We start from the raw sequence: 13075 nt of genomic DNA, 5'->3' as shown, positions 1-13075 counted from the left end.
GTTCTCCACCCTTGTCGTGAAACTCAAGGGTTATATCCAACAATAGTTTTATTCAGAGAAGAGCTATTGAATCAACAGACTTAGCAGCTTAAATCAGTTGAGTCTGATGGATCTACTCTGCATAGTTACTAAAATCGCCAGCACACAAAGACACTAAAGAAAGCTAAACAGAGAAGAAGGCTAAAAACCAAGTTTCACAGCAAAAAAAGGAAAAGCCCACACCCACTTTGCATGGTGCATTTGTGTTTATAATTTAAATGTATGTTACTTGGAGACCTTTGGGTAGCAAGCAGCTAACAAGTTTCTGCAGCAGCAGCATTTCACTTCTAACAAAATCATATTTTTCTTATTAAAGGTAAAGGTAAAGGTACCCCTGCCCGTACGGGCCAGTCGTGTCCGACTCTAGGGTTGTGCGCCCATCTCACTTAAGAGGCCGGGGGCCAGCGCTGTCCGGAGACACTTCCGCGTCACATGGCCAGCATGACGAAGCTACTCTAGCGAGCCAGCACCAGCGCAGCACACGGAAACGCCGTTTACCTTCCCGCTATAAAGCAGTACCTATTTATCTACTTGCACTTAGGGGTGCTTTCGAACTGCTAGGTGGGTGGGAGCTGGGACCGAAAGACGGGAGCTCACCCCGCCGCGGGGATTCAAACCCCCGACCATGCGATTGGCAAGCCCTAGGCGCAGTAAAACATTCATTGCCTAAATATCAGCGAGTGATCTTCAACCCATTGGTTACAATCCCACAGTGATTTCCACATTCACTGAGTATTGCTCATGAATTCTCGTAGCAGTGCATTCTATGCAGGTAGGTAACAACTCCTCTTCATCCTAAGTCCCCACTTTTGGTTTGCAAAACCAATAAGCCCTTCAGGTAGCTGTAACTGTAATATCATCCGCGATTTCAGGTGGTGAATGCCGTTGCTTATGTAGCCAGAATGGCACCAGCCATGCACACAGGGGTGACAAAAACAAACCCCTGTGTTGCAATACAGAGATATCTGCTCAAATACAGCGGCAACACGTAGCTAATGAATGTAGTAAATGCTACCAATAATAATACATTTATTACATTCATTAGCTACGTGTTGCCGCTGTATTTGAGCATACAGCAGCAGGCATGGGGGAAGCCCCAAAGTTTGCAGAAATATAAAACATTCTTTTAAAAAAATAAATCATAAAGGGGGGCCGGCAGCAAAAACAGTCCAATGTGGATGAGTTTGCTCAGTAGCCAATTTTGATTTCTTGGGGGGGGGGGGGCAGCACTGGGGATGGGATGAAGCATTTTGGGAAAGGGCATGGCCGGCTAGCCAGCATCCTGAACAGCAGTACTGCAAACTGCACGTTATGTTGCAGATTGGAGATCCCACTTGTTCACGTCATATTTTCGAAGCAATATAGAAGGGATACTGGACTTGGGTTCTAAGTAGTTCCTAGCGTGTACATGAAAGATAACGTAAGAGTAACTCTCATCTCTTAAATCATGAAAGAGGATTCTCACCATACTGTCACTATAAGCTATAGATAGAAGTACGCCTACCATAAATTCAACAGCAAACTCCACATGGACCATAATTCATCCAGTGAGCTTATTTTCCTTTCCTTCATTTGCCGTCACGCCCGAATGATAGAGTAATGTTCACCTAATGCAAGGGCAGGGGGAAAGTTGTATCATCTGATGTATAAACCTTACACCTGACTGATGGAAACTTCCTTGGAATAAATACCATATTAGGAAGATGTAATGAAGGATCACATATATTTATTCGAAATTTTGCCATACCCACCCCAAGATGTTCCCATCAGCTTCTTACCATGTTTAAATATTCAGTATTTCAAATATAAACACCACTTTTTGAAGCAAAAAAAATTATCAAGCATGAATTTAAAAACAAAAATGCCACATTATATCTGAATGAGTAGAAAAACTATGTTATCTAAGCTTTCACCACCACCCCATCTTAAAAATGGGAAAAATAATTGGTGTCCAACACAACAGCATGCTATAAAGTCCCACTAAGGTAATGGATCTGATGTTCTTGAAATGTGCAGCCATCATTATCACCAACCCGTCCTGCGGTCAAATAGCTTGTCGTCAATTAAATTAGAAGTATGTGTCATCAAAAGGATATTAGATGTTTCAAAGCTGTAATCACTTCAAATAGTTTAAATTAGCAGCACTTAGAAGCCTCTTTTGTTTCCATTTTTGCTTATAAAAACACAGAAGAAAACCACATGCCCCAAATGTACATGGTGATCATACTTCAGAAGCAGATTATTGGGCCAGGGAAGACAGAATGCCTGAAGCATCCCTTTGTGTTCTCTAAAAATAGTTCGTTTCCATCAGTGAAACTGGGTGGGTATGCTGGCCTCAAGGGGGAAACACACTCTATAGCGTCTTCCCATTTTCTGTCTGTGCAGAACACCAACCGCAGGCTTTCACCGCAAACAAAAAAGAAAATAATAGCTAAGCTGAGAGATGAAGCTGACTTTCAATTTCAGCTGTCATTTTTGCAATTTCTGTCAACATCCTTACTGCAACATAAGCAACACAAGCAACCAGACAGAAGATCTCTAGTTATTACCTGCAGCGCACAGGTAAGGGTGCAGCAATGCATCTGAAGGCGACTTAAGCTTATCCTTGAGAATGGCTTTATTCCAAAAAGGAGTCAGTTTTTATGAATCAAGTCGCGTCAGGCTGGGTAGCATTAATATCTGCAATATATAGCTCTAAGGAAATGCAATAAATCAAATCAAATAGTTCATGTTTGGCATTCATTTCCAAGTTCTTAAAGAAATGGGAGTGCCTGATCACCTCATCTGTCTCCTGAGAAATCTCAATGTGGGACAAGAAGCTACAGTTAGAACTGGATATGGAACAACTGATTGATTCAAAATTGGGAAAGGAGTATGACAAGGCTATATATTGTCTCCCTGCTTATTTAACTTATATGCAGAATTCATCATGCAAAAGGCTGGGCTAGATGAATCCCAAGCCGGAATTAAGATTGCCGGAAGAAATATCAACAACCTCCGATATGCAGATGACACAACCTTGATGGCAGAAAGTGAGGAGGAATTAAATAACCTTTTAATGAAGGTGAAAGAGGAGAGCACAAAATATGGTCTGAAGCTCAACATCAAAAAAACTAAGATAATGGCCACTGGGCCCATCACCTCCTGGCAGATAGAAGGGGAAGAAATGGAGGCAGTGAGAGATTTTACTTTCTTAGGCTCCATGATCACTGCAGATGGTGACAGCAGCCACGAAATTAAAAGACGCCTGCTTCTTGGGAGAAAAGCAATGACAAACCTGGACAGAATCTTAAAAAGCAGAGACATCACCTTGCCAACAAAGATCCATATAGTTAAAGCCATGGTTTTCCCAGTAGTGATGTATGGAAGTGAAAGCTGATCTCTGAAGAACTGATGCTTTGAATTATGGTGCTGGAGGAGACTCCTGAGAATCCCATGGACTGCAAGAAGATCAAATCTATCCATTCTTAAGGAAATCAGCCTTGAGTGCTCACTGGAAGGACAGATCCTGAAGCTGAGGCTCCAATACTTTGGCCACCTCATGAAAAGAGAAAAGACCGTGATGTTGGGAAAGAAGGAGGGCACAAGGAGAAGGGGACGACAGAGGACGAGATGGTTGGACAGTGTTCTCGAAGCTACAAACATGAGTCTGACCAAACTGCGGGAGGCAGTAGAAGACAGGAGTGCCTGGTGTGCTCTGGTCCATGGGGTCACGAAGAGTCGGACACGACTAAACGACTAAACAACAGAGCATTCATTTCTGCTGTGTTATTTGATTCCATTAAAAAAAATAAATTTATTTCCCAACCCGGAAAATCATGAGAGCAAAGTGATGAAATTTGGGGTGGTATACCAGCATCCAGTTCTTTCCAGCTGTTTTCATGGGGGAACAGAAAAACATATGTGCAGAAAGGGGGCAGGGGGAGTAGCGATACTGTCCAATGTTGTTTGTTGTGTCGCACCATGCCCATGTGAATGAAATTCAGCATGGTATGTTGGCATATCGGTCAAAAAGTCACAGTTCCATAATGCAGTGGGTACTGCAGTGTGAAATGTATGTTAGGAAATGAGACATTATACCCAGGAACACAAATGCACTGAATGTCTGAATGCATGGAATGGTCCTGCTGCTTCTGAGAAGGAGAATGTCTTCTCTGTCTCTGAGCTGCAGTATGTTTCAGTCCATGCCTACTCTTCGCCGTCCCATATGCCCCATTTAGAGACAACCTTGGCTGTGAACAACCAGCTTCCCATAATGAATCAAGGGGAGTCCCAGAAGAAATGGTACCTGCTCCTTTACTGTGAAACTTCCCACATTCCTAAGTTGTGTGGTAGAGTATCAAACTGGAACATGGAGCATTTAAGTCATGTCAGCAAAAAAGGATTACAAATTAAGCAGCAGTATTTGATAGTAATGAAATACAGTTCTTTCTGTTAAGGGCACACTGCTTTTTTAAGGGCACAATACCATCTTGTAAAACGGAGTTAACTGCGAGTGAAGGATTAGTTACCACAGAAAATGTGTTTTCATTTCCATTACATATTCCACACGCACAAATTATAGCTCCTGATTAATGACATTGACAACTGAGGCAAAAGGCACAGACTCGGTTCAGGCACATTTCGTTTACGCAAGGGTGCTCATTAATCCCCCTCCATAGAATGAATACATCATTTCCCTCTATAAATCAATGCTTTATTTGTGCTCCCCCCTCCCCCAGATCCCAATAACTGACGTTTCATTTTGTCCTTTAAAGGGAGCATATGTTAATACATAATGGGAGCCTGCCTACAAATTACATCCTAGCTTAAAGTTTTTAAAACTAAGGGTAGCATTCAACTCAGTGTAGCTGGCCTTACTCAGGGTAAAACCATTGACTTCAATAGATCTAGCATACTCATGCTGGTTAATTTCAGTGAGTCTATTCAGAGTAACACTTAGCTGAATACCACCCACTGTGTCTTGGGTACTGTGTTTTGAATTTTGAAGGAATTAAACCATATCTGCTGCAGCCCAGGTCAAGCAAAAGGAACCCTCAATATCAGAGGGCAACAAAAGAAGACAAAGACAAAGTGGACACACCAGTGGGCAAATGTTTCAAAACTTCCCAGAATGCTTTGCTGCAAACCTGAAAGTTGTCATTCTTGAACAATTTCAAAGAATGCTTACTTTATAAGCAATCAGGCAATTGGCCCATCTAGTTCAGCCTTGTCTACACTGAGTGGCCCCTGCTCTCCAGGATTCCAGGTGAGATCTCTCCGAGTTTTATCTGGAAATGCCTGGGATGTTTTGCATGAAAAGAATGTGCTCTACCACTGAACCACATGACCTTTCAAGTTATGAAAGGAGGTCAGTTATTTAACTTGAAGAGATATATAGCTCACTGCAGGCATCTTAAGCAACACTAGGATGGTTTTAATATCCCAGTTACAGTTGTGAACTTTGCATATTGTGTATGCCTTAACCTGTAACTGAATTGACATTGATTGTGCCTTTTTTTATTTCATTGTCATCTGACCCTGACCCTACTGTTTTCTCCCACTGCTCATTATACCTGCATTTGTGTGTGAAAATGCATTTGTGTGTAAAAATGGGTGAAATGGATTCTAGTTACCCATCTTAGCGGTGCCATGAGACTTTGTAATTCTTACTTCTATAGACTAACACAACCTCCTCTCTGGAAATTAGCTCCACAAGATAAATAATTTTTCCTTAAAAAAGCAAAAAGTTATTTAAAAATGAAATGAAGCATCTAGTGACATACATCCTGTTGTGTACGTAACCAGACCTTTAAAGCACATTCAACACACCTTGAAGAATTCTTGGAACTGTAGCTAACCTTTCACAGCCCTTCTATTCCCAGAATCCTTAAAAAAACTACAGTTTGCAGGATTCTTTGGGCAGTGGGTCTGGTGTGTATGCAGCTATGGAAAACAAACAGTAAACTTTAGGTTTACTAAAAGAAAGAAGTATATTTTATCCAAAAAATAATAATAATAAAATGAACACAGAGTTCTCCTTTATGTCAAAGGATATATCTTGCTGGACTGTCATCTAGTACAGTGGTACCTCTGGTTGCGAATGGGATCCGTTCCGGAGGCCTGTTCACAACATGTAAAGAGCGCAACCTGCAGTGGCACGTTTGCTCATGCGCGGGTTGCAGTTCGCCGCTTCTGCGCATGCGTGTGACATCATTTTGCGTGTCTGCGCATGTGCGAGTGACGAAACCCAGAAGTAACCCTTTCCAGTACTTCCAGGTTGCCGCGGGACGTAACCTGAAAGAACGTAACATGAAGCGGATGTAACATGAAGTATGACTGTACAGTGGTTTTCAGCTATGTTCTGGGAAAACCTGGACTTCCAAAAAAGTTCATTAGAGGTTGATCAGTAAGATTAGTAATGGCGACCAAGCTTCACTGAAAGACAGGTAACCTCCAGCTATGGTTCTTCACTTGAATGCACAACTGCTGGAGACAAGAGGCTGATTTCTGAGGAGCAAATGTGGCCTGGCCGCCAAACTGTATGATATGAGTGAATGCCCTAACACACCCCCATCTCCAGAATTCTACTTTATATGGCCCATTTAGTTCAGTATTGTCAACACTTCCTGGCAGCAGCTCTTCGTGATCTCAGACAGGGGACCCTCCCAGCTCTCCCTGTAGACCCTGGAGATTGAACTTGCGACCTTCTGTGTGCAGTGTAGATGCTCTATCATGGAGCTTCAGCCCTTTTCCATGAACCACTTATTTCCTTCTTTGTAGCTCTATGCGGGGTTATCTTTGAAGGTGACCCAGAAACTACAACTAATCCAGAATGCAGCAGCTAGACTGGTGACTGGGAGCGGCCACCGAGACCATATAATACCGGTCTTGAAAGACCTACACTGGCTCCCAGTATGTTTCCGAGCACAATTCAAAGTGTTGGTGTTGACCTTTAAAGCCCTAAACAGCCTCAGCCCAGTATACCTGAAGGAGCGTCTCCATCCCCATCATTCAGCCCAGACACTGAGGTCCAGCGCCGAGGGCCTTCTGGTGGTTCCCTCACTGGGAGAAGCCAAGTTACAGGGAACCAGGCACAGGGCCTTCTTGGTAGTGGCACCCGCCCTCCCACCAGATGTGAAAGAGAAAAATAACTACCAAACTTTTAGAAGACATCTGAAGGCAGCCCTGTTTAGGAAAGCTTTTAATGCTTAATAGGTTATTGTATTTTAGTGTTTTGTTGTAAGCCGCCCAGAGTGGCTGGGGAAACCCAGCCAGATGGGCGGGGTATAAATAAATTATTATTATTATTATTATTATTATTATAGCTCCTACCCTCCTGCATTCCTTCAGTTCAGGGATCATTGTTGGTGAAGGAAGCTACTAAGCCTGCTAGACTTCTCTTCTGCTCATTTCCTGCCTCCTTCGTGTTTCCCTCCTTCCCTGTTTTGGTCCCTGGCCTGGATCATGCCTTGCTTTCAATCTTATGAACAAATCCCTCCCTCTGTCCACTGCTTTAGGTCAATAAATTCATTCATTCATTCACCTTGTTTCATATTTATCTCACCTTTTGTCCAAAGAGCTCAAGATAAGTTACAAAGTTCTGTCCCCACAATAATGTGAAATAGGTTATGCTAAGAGACTGTGACCAGTCCGAGGTCATTCAATGACTGAGCAGGGATTTGAACCCCAATCTAACTCTCTAATCAGTACACCGCTCTGGCTCTCACAGTTGCTATCTTTCTGATTTCTCACACATCACATGCGCTATGCTTATTCTATTTTTTTACATGTAGATCATTTTTATTTGTGCAAGCATTTGGCTGATAAATGCATTGGAAACAAATATTCTACTTTATTGGTTGATTTTGCTGATCTTTTGCAGGCTTTGTTTTTACTCTCCTTATTTTGTATTTTATTGCTGTTTTCGTGTATTTTATTATATATTATTGTGTTCATTTTATTCTTGTTAGTCACCATCCTGATTTGGATCAGTAGAGCCATTAAAAGTGTCTGGATGGCGTCTAAAGCAGAGCTGCACAACTCATGACCTTCCAAGCTAAACATAGCTTGCCAGGTGGTGACCCATCAAACCTCCTGTTTCAGATTCTTGCCTATCCAGTGGAAACCACCATGTGTGGCTGGTAGGTTGAGTTAGGCATGGGGAGTCCAAAGTGTCTCACATGCAAAAGCCCGGGATAAGGCATTTGCAAAATAGACGCCTTTGTCTTTCTCATTCCTTTCCTGATTCCAACACAGATGTCTTACTTTGCTTTCTGAATGCAAAAAAAAAAAAAGCTTGATTCAAGCTTCCTTGAATATGCAAGGAATGACTGATCATTCGAAACTGGCCCAAGGCAGAAAAATAAGTGTATTTTGAAAGTAATGGGAACAAGCAATGTGAATAAAATGCCTTTGGTGTTCTTTCAAACTGGCCCCATTACATTATTTTCTTTTCATAGAAAATCATATTGCTTGCAATTTTCCATATCGACTTACCTAGTTATTTAAATTAATTCAGCCTGGTTCTTTTGGCTGAAATAAAAGGAGAATGAAAATGTATGCATATGAGTCAAGAGGTAGTGGGGAGGCTCACATTCCTTCATTTAGTATCCTTACTGCGCATTAAACGATTACAGGGACAGTTTATCCTCTTTCATTTCTGCTAGAGAATGTGAATTGCCACTGGAATGCCTGTGGTAAGAAGAAGGGGAAATTCTATCGGCATTCGAGCACCTAATCAAAAAAGTGGACTAAAGAGTTTGAAGAAGAGTTACTGGCTTGGATTTAGTTTTCGTGGTGATTCCTGTTTGTTTCCTTGCATTGCTTCCAGATCTTAGGAAAGGGGAAAGCCATACTGATTGGTTGAGGTCTGATCAAAAAACAGATTTGTATCTTCCAGTGCAGCTAACTTTTTGCAGATGACTTGCTTCATGTTAAAATTAGAGATGCATATGGATAGGCCCTTCCAAAGATTAGAAGCAGCTGCTGATCTTTTGAAAACATTTTGAATGTTGCTTCGTGAACGATTTCCCTACAGAGTTGTCAATTGCATCATCTGAGGCCTTTCTTTGGCTTTTAAGTGAAATGGGTGGTCTCCCGAGAGAGCCTTTTCTGTGTTGGCTCCTTGCCTTTGGAATGTCCTCTCCAGGGAGGTCTGCTTGGAGACGTTGTTACCACCATTTGGTACCAGAGGAAAAGATTTCTGCTCCTCTCTTGGCCACCCTGGAAGCACAAACCTACACTGAAGCTGTAGGATATAATCTCTGTAAACAAATACATTATTATCCTCATCATTGGGGATGTGGGTGGTGCTGTGGTCTAAACCACTGAGGCTCTTGGGCTTGCTAATCAGAAGGTTGGCGGTTCAAATCCCCGCGACAGGGTGAGCTCCCATTACTCTGTCCCAGCTCCTGCCAACCTAGCAGTTCAAAAGCACGCCAGTGCAAGTAGATTAATAGGTACCGCTGCAGCAGGAAGGTAAATGGCGTTTCCATGCGCTCTGGTTTCCGTCACGGTGTTCCGTTGTACCAGAAGCAGTTTAGTCATGCTGGCCACATGACCCAGAAAGCTATCTGTGGACAAAAGCCGGCTCCCTCGGCCTGAAAGCGAGATGAGTACCCCATAGCCGCCTTTAACTGGACTTAATCGTCCAGGGCTCCTTTACCTTTTTTACCTTATCATCATCATTATTTACCCGCCCCTCACCCTAAGCTCCCAGGGTGGGTTAGAACATTTTAGCACAATATTAGAAACCATTTAAAACAACTTACCATCACAAAAATGAGGTTGGTCCTAAAAATATACACCTCAAGACTCAAAAGGCAGTGTAAATGAAGGTGACAGAAGTACTTCTGTGGGGAGAGATTTCTACAGCTTAGGGACCACCACAGAGAAGGCCCTCTCCTGGACCACCACTTCCCGAGCCTCTGAGGGTGAAGGAACTACCAAGAGGGTCTGTAGGGAAAGAGGAAGCCTTTCAGATATTTGGGACTTGAGTTGTGCAGGGCTTTAAATACCGATATGAGCATGTTAACTTGGGCCTGGAAATGAACTGACAACCGATGAACCTGTTTTAAAACAGGGGTTATATGAAATCTGAATGGAACCTCAGCCAGCAATCCAGAAATTACTGGAGCATGGAGTACAGTGGCCCAATGATCTCTGTCCAAAAAAGGGTCATAGCTACCTTACATGGACTCATTGGGATACGGGTGGCGCTGTGGTCTAAACCACTGAGCCTCTTGGGCTTGCCGATCAGAAGGTTGGCAGTCTGAATCCTGGCAACGGGGTGAGCACCTGTTGCTCTGTCCCAGCTCCTGCCAACCTAGCAGTTCAAAATCATGCCAGTGCAAGTAGATAAATAGGTGCCGCTGCGGTGGGAAGTTAAACAACATTTCCGTGTGCTCTGGTTTCCATCACAGTGTTCCATTGCACCAGAAGTGGCTTAGTCATGCTGGCCACATGACCCAGAAAGCGGACAAATGCTGGCTCCCTCGGCCTGAAAGCAAGATCAGTGCCACAACCCCATGGTCGCCTTTGACTGGACTTAACTGTCCAGGAGTCCTTTACCTTTTACCTTACATGGACTCATGAACAAACGTGTGTCTTCTTTGTTGCATGTTCCTGCAGCAAGCGCAGGAGTCAATAACTGCCCAGTAATTCCAGAGTCAGCCTCCAAAATTATAGAGTAACTATATAGGGAATTGCCATCGGTCGGAAAGTATGGGTGATTTTAGTATGTGGCGGCATCTAAGTTTGTTTGTTTTAATCAGGGGTGTTGGCCTGAAGGCAAGCATACAAGCAAGCAGAGATAGGTAGCCCAAGAGGAAACACAGTGACAAGAAAATGTTAATCCCACCCTATCAAGCTTTGCCCTTGGTTCCATCACATAGTCTGACTTGTCTGTAGCTCAGCAGGCTCCTTTTCTCATCACCTGCTGCCTCATCCTTTTGTGTCTGGAAATTCCAGATAATGAACCTGAGATTCCCTGCATGCACATCACTAAAGGTCATGTGTTTGTGTCCATATTGGACAACAGATTCCTGCATTGCAAGGGATTGGATTCAATGGTCCTCCTGTTCCTTGCCAACTCTTCAGTTTCTACGATTCTGTGAATTCCCTACATGGCTGCTGCCATCGTTGTGTGAATAACTGCATGGACCCAAACCAGAAAGGTCCAGAGGTCTGTTGTTGTTTTGCAAAGTTGCTATTTGGAACCATGAAGAATAGGGGACTTAAAGGTTGTGGACATGTGTGCATGTCAACCTATGAATCCTGGGGTCCAAATAGGTTTCTTTCCATCCAGTGTCCTACATTTTCTAGGGCATTTCCTTCTTTATCCCATGCCCAACACCATAGGAGCATTGTCTATATCTAAAAAATGCAACACTTTATATTATAAATTAAACTGGCCATAAAACATACCTCTTAAATAAATAAACTTATGCTTTTAGATAGTTTATAATGACTACCCAAGCAACTTTTTATACACAGCAATAATGGCACACAGATACCTTCAGTTTTCCTACCCAATATGCTTCAAATTATAATGTATGTTAAGCCAACAATAAAACAGACCTCTCAAATAAATATAATTATGTTTTTAAATAGTTAAAAATGATCACCCAAAGAACTTTTTATAAAGAGCAATAAATGTGCACAGATCTCCTCATTTTTCCTACCCATTTACCAGTGTTCATGTTATTGTTGGATACAGACCATACTTTATAAGCAACAAAAAGGAATTAGTAATGAATTCTATCGTAGGTTGCACTGCGCACAGAGCTCAAATCCCAAGCAGTGTTGTGAAAATGGAAAGAGCACAATCAATACCTGTGTTCTAGAAAAACTCCATAGCACTTTCCCCATCACGCTAGGCTCCCCCCGGTGTCATCTGGCTCAAACTCTTTGAGTTCCTCCCACTCCTCCTTGGGATCAGACCATCTCCTCGAAGAAAGCCCCATGGGATTCTTGACAGTTTTGGACCACAATCTCCCATCATTCCTGACCATTGGCCAACCAAAACCTCGAAGGGCACTAGATTGGAGAAGGTAGCTAAATGTATATAATGAAAGTTCAAAGTTAGTACACTTTGAATATAACTATTAGAAATTGCACATCCATATAGCCAAATAATAAGCAGTTAAAAAGAACTGCAACGGATGCTTACTGACTCCCCCACCCCAAATCTCCCTTTGCACTTTGGTGGTCTCTGAGCTCCACCAATTCCCTGGCAGGCTTCTTGCTCCTAATGTATGTTTTGAAATACTTTAGCTGGTCACTCCTCAGATTCTTGGCCCGCCTGCTGTTGTAACATGCCAGAATATATGTTCCCATCGTTGTTTTCCCTCCATCATTTGGATAGCTCTTTACATCTAAAAAATACGACTTTAATGTTGCAGAAATATGACTTTAATATAATGCTCTGCTCCAATAGGCATTTTCATCATCTTATCATGGATCCATCTTTCTGTTTCCACGGGATTTCAACTTTCATGACTGTGCTATTATGTTGACTTTCTGATGACGTGCCATTGTGTTTGGCCAGCTTTTTGCCTTCTCAGTCAGCCCTTACATCAGGAGTGGGGGAAATTGCTCCCTGCCGCAATGTTGTTGGATTCTAACTCTCATCAACATCTAACTCAATCAACATGGCCAGTCATAGAATCATACAATGGTGGAGTTGGAAGGGACCCTGAGGATTATCTAAGTCCAATCCCCTTGCAAGGCAAGAATCTGCAGCTGTCCCGTTTGGGGATCAAACCTGCAACCTTGGTGTTATCAACACTACACACTAACCAACTGAGCTATCCAGTTGGTCAATGGTCAGGGATGATGGGACTTGTAGTGGAGGACCATAGGCATTCCCTCTCCTGCCTTAAAGGATCTTTAAAAACTAGTGATATAAAGTGAGGGTTTATACCAAGATTGTAAGGGTTTTTAACTTGGCCTTGCATCATATCCAACCATTCAATAAGAAGCCCAACAAAGAGCTTATTATGACTGACTATTGCGCTCGTGCCTTGTTTGCATATTCACAGGTATATTCTCTTAA

Source organism: Podarcis filfolensis (genome assembly GCF_964270895.1).
Source record: "Podarcis filfolensis genome assembly, chromosome: 3".
NCBI lineage: Eukaryota > Metazoa > Chordata > Lepidosauria > Squamata > Lacertidae > Podarcis > Podarcis filfolensis.
The sequence above is the reverse complement of the archived record's forward strand: the minus strand, read 5'-3'. Positions refer to the sequence as shown.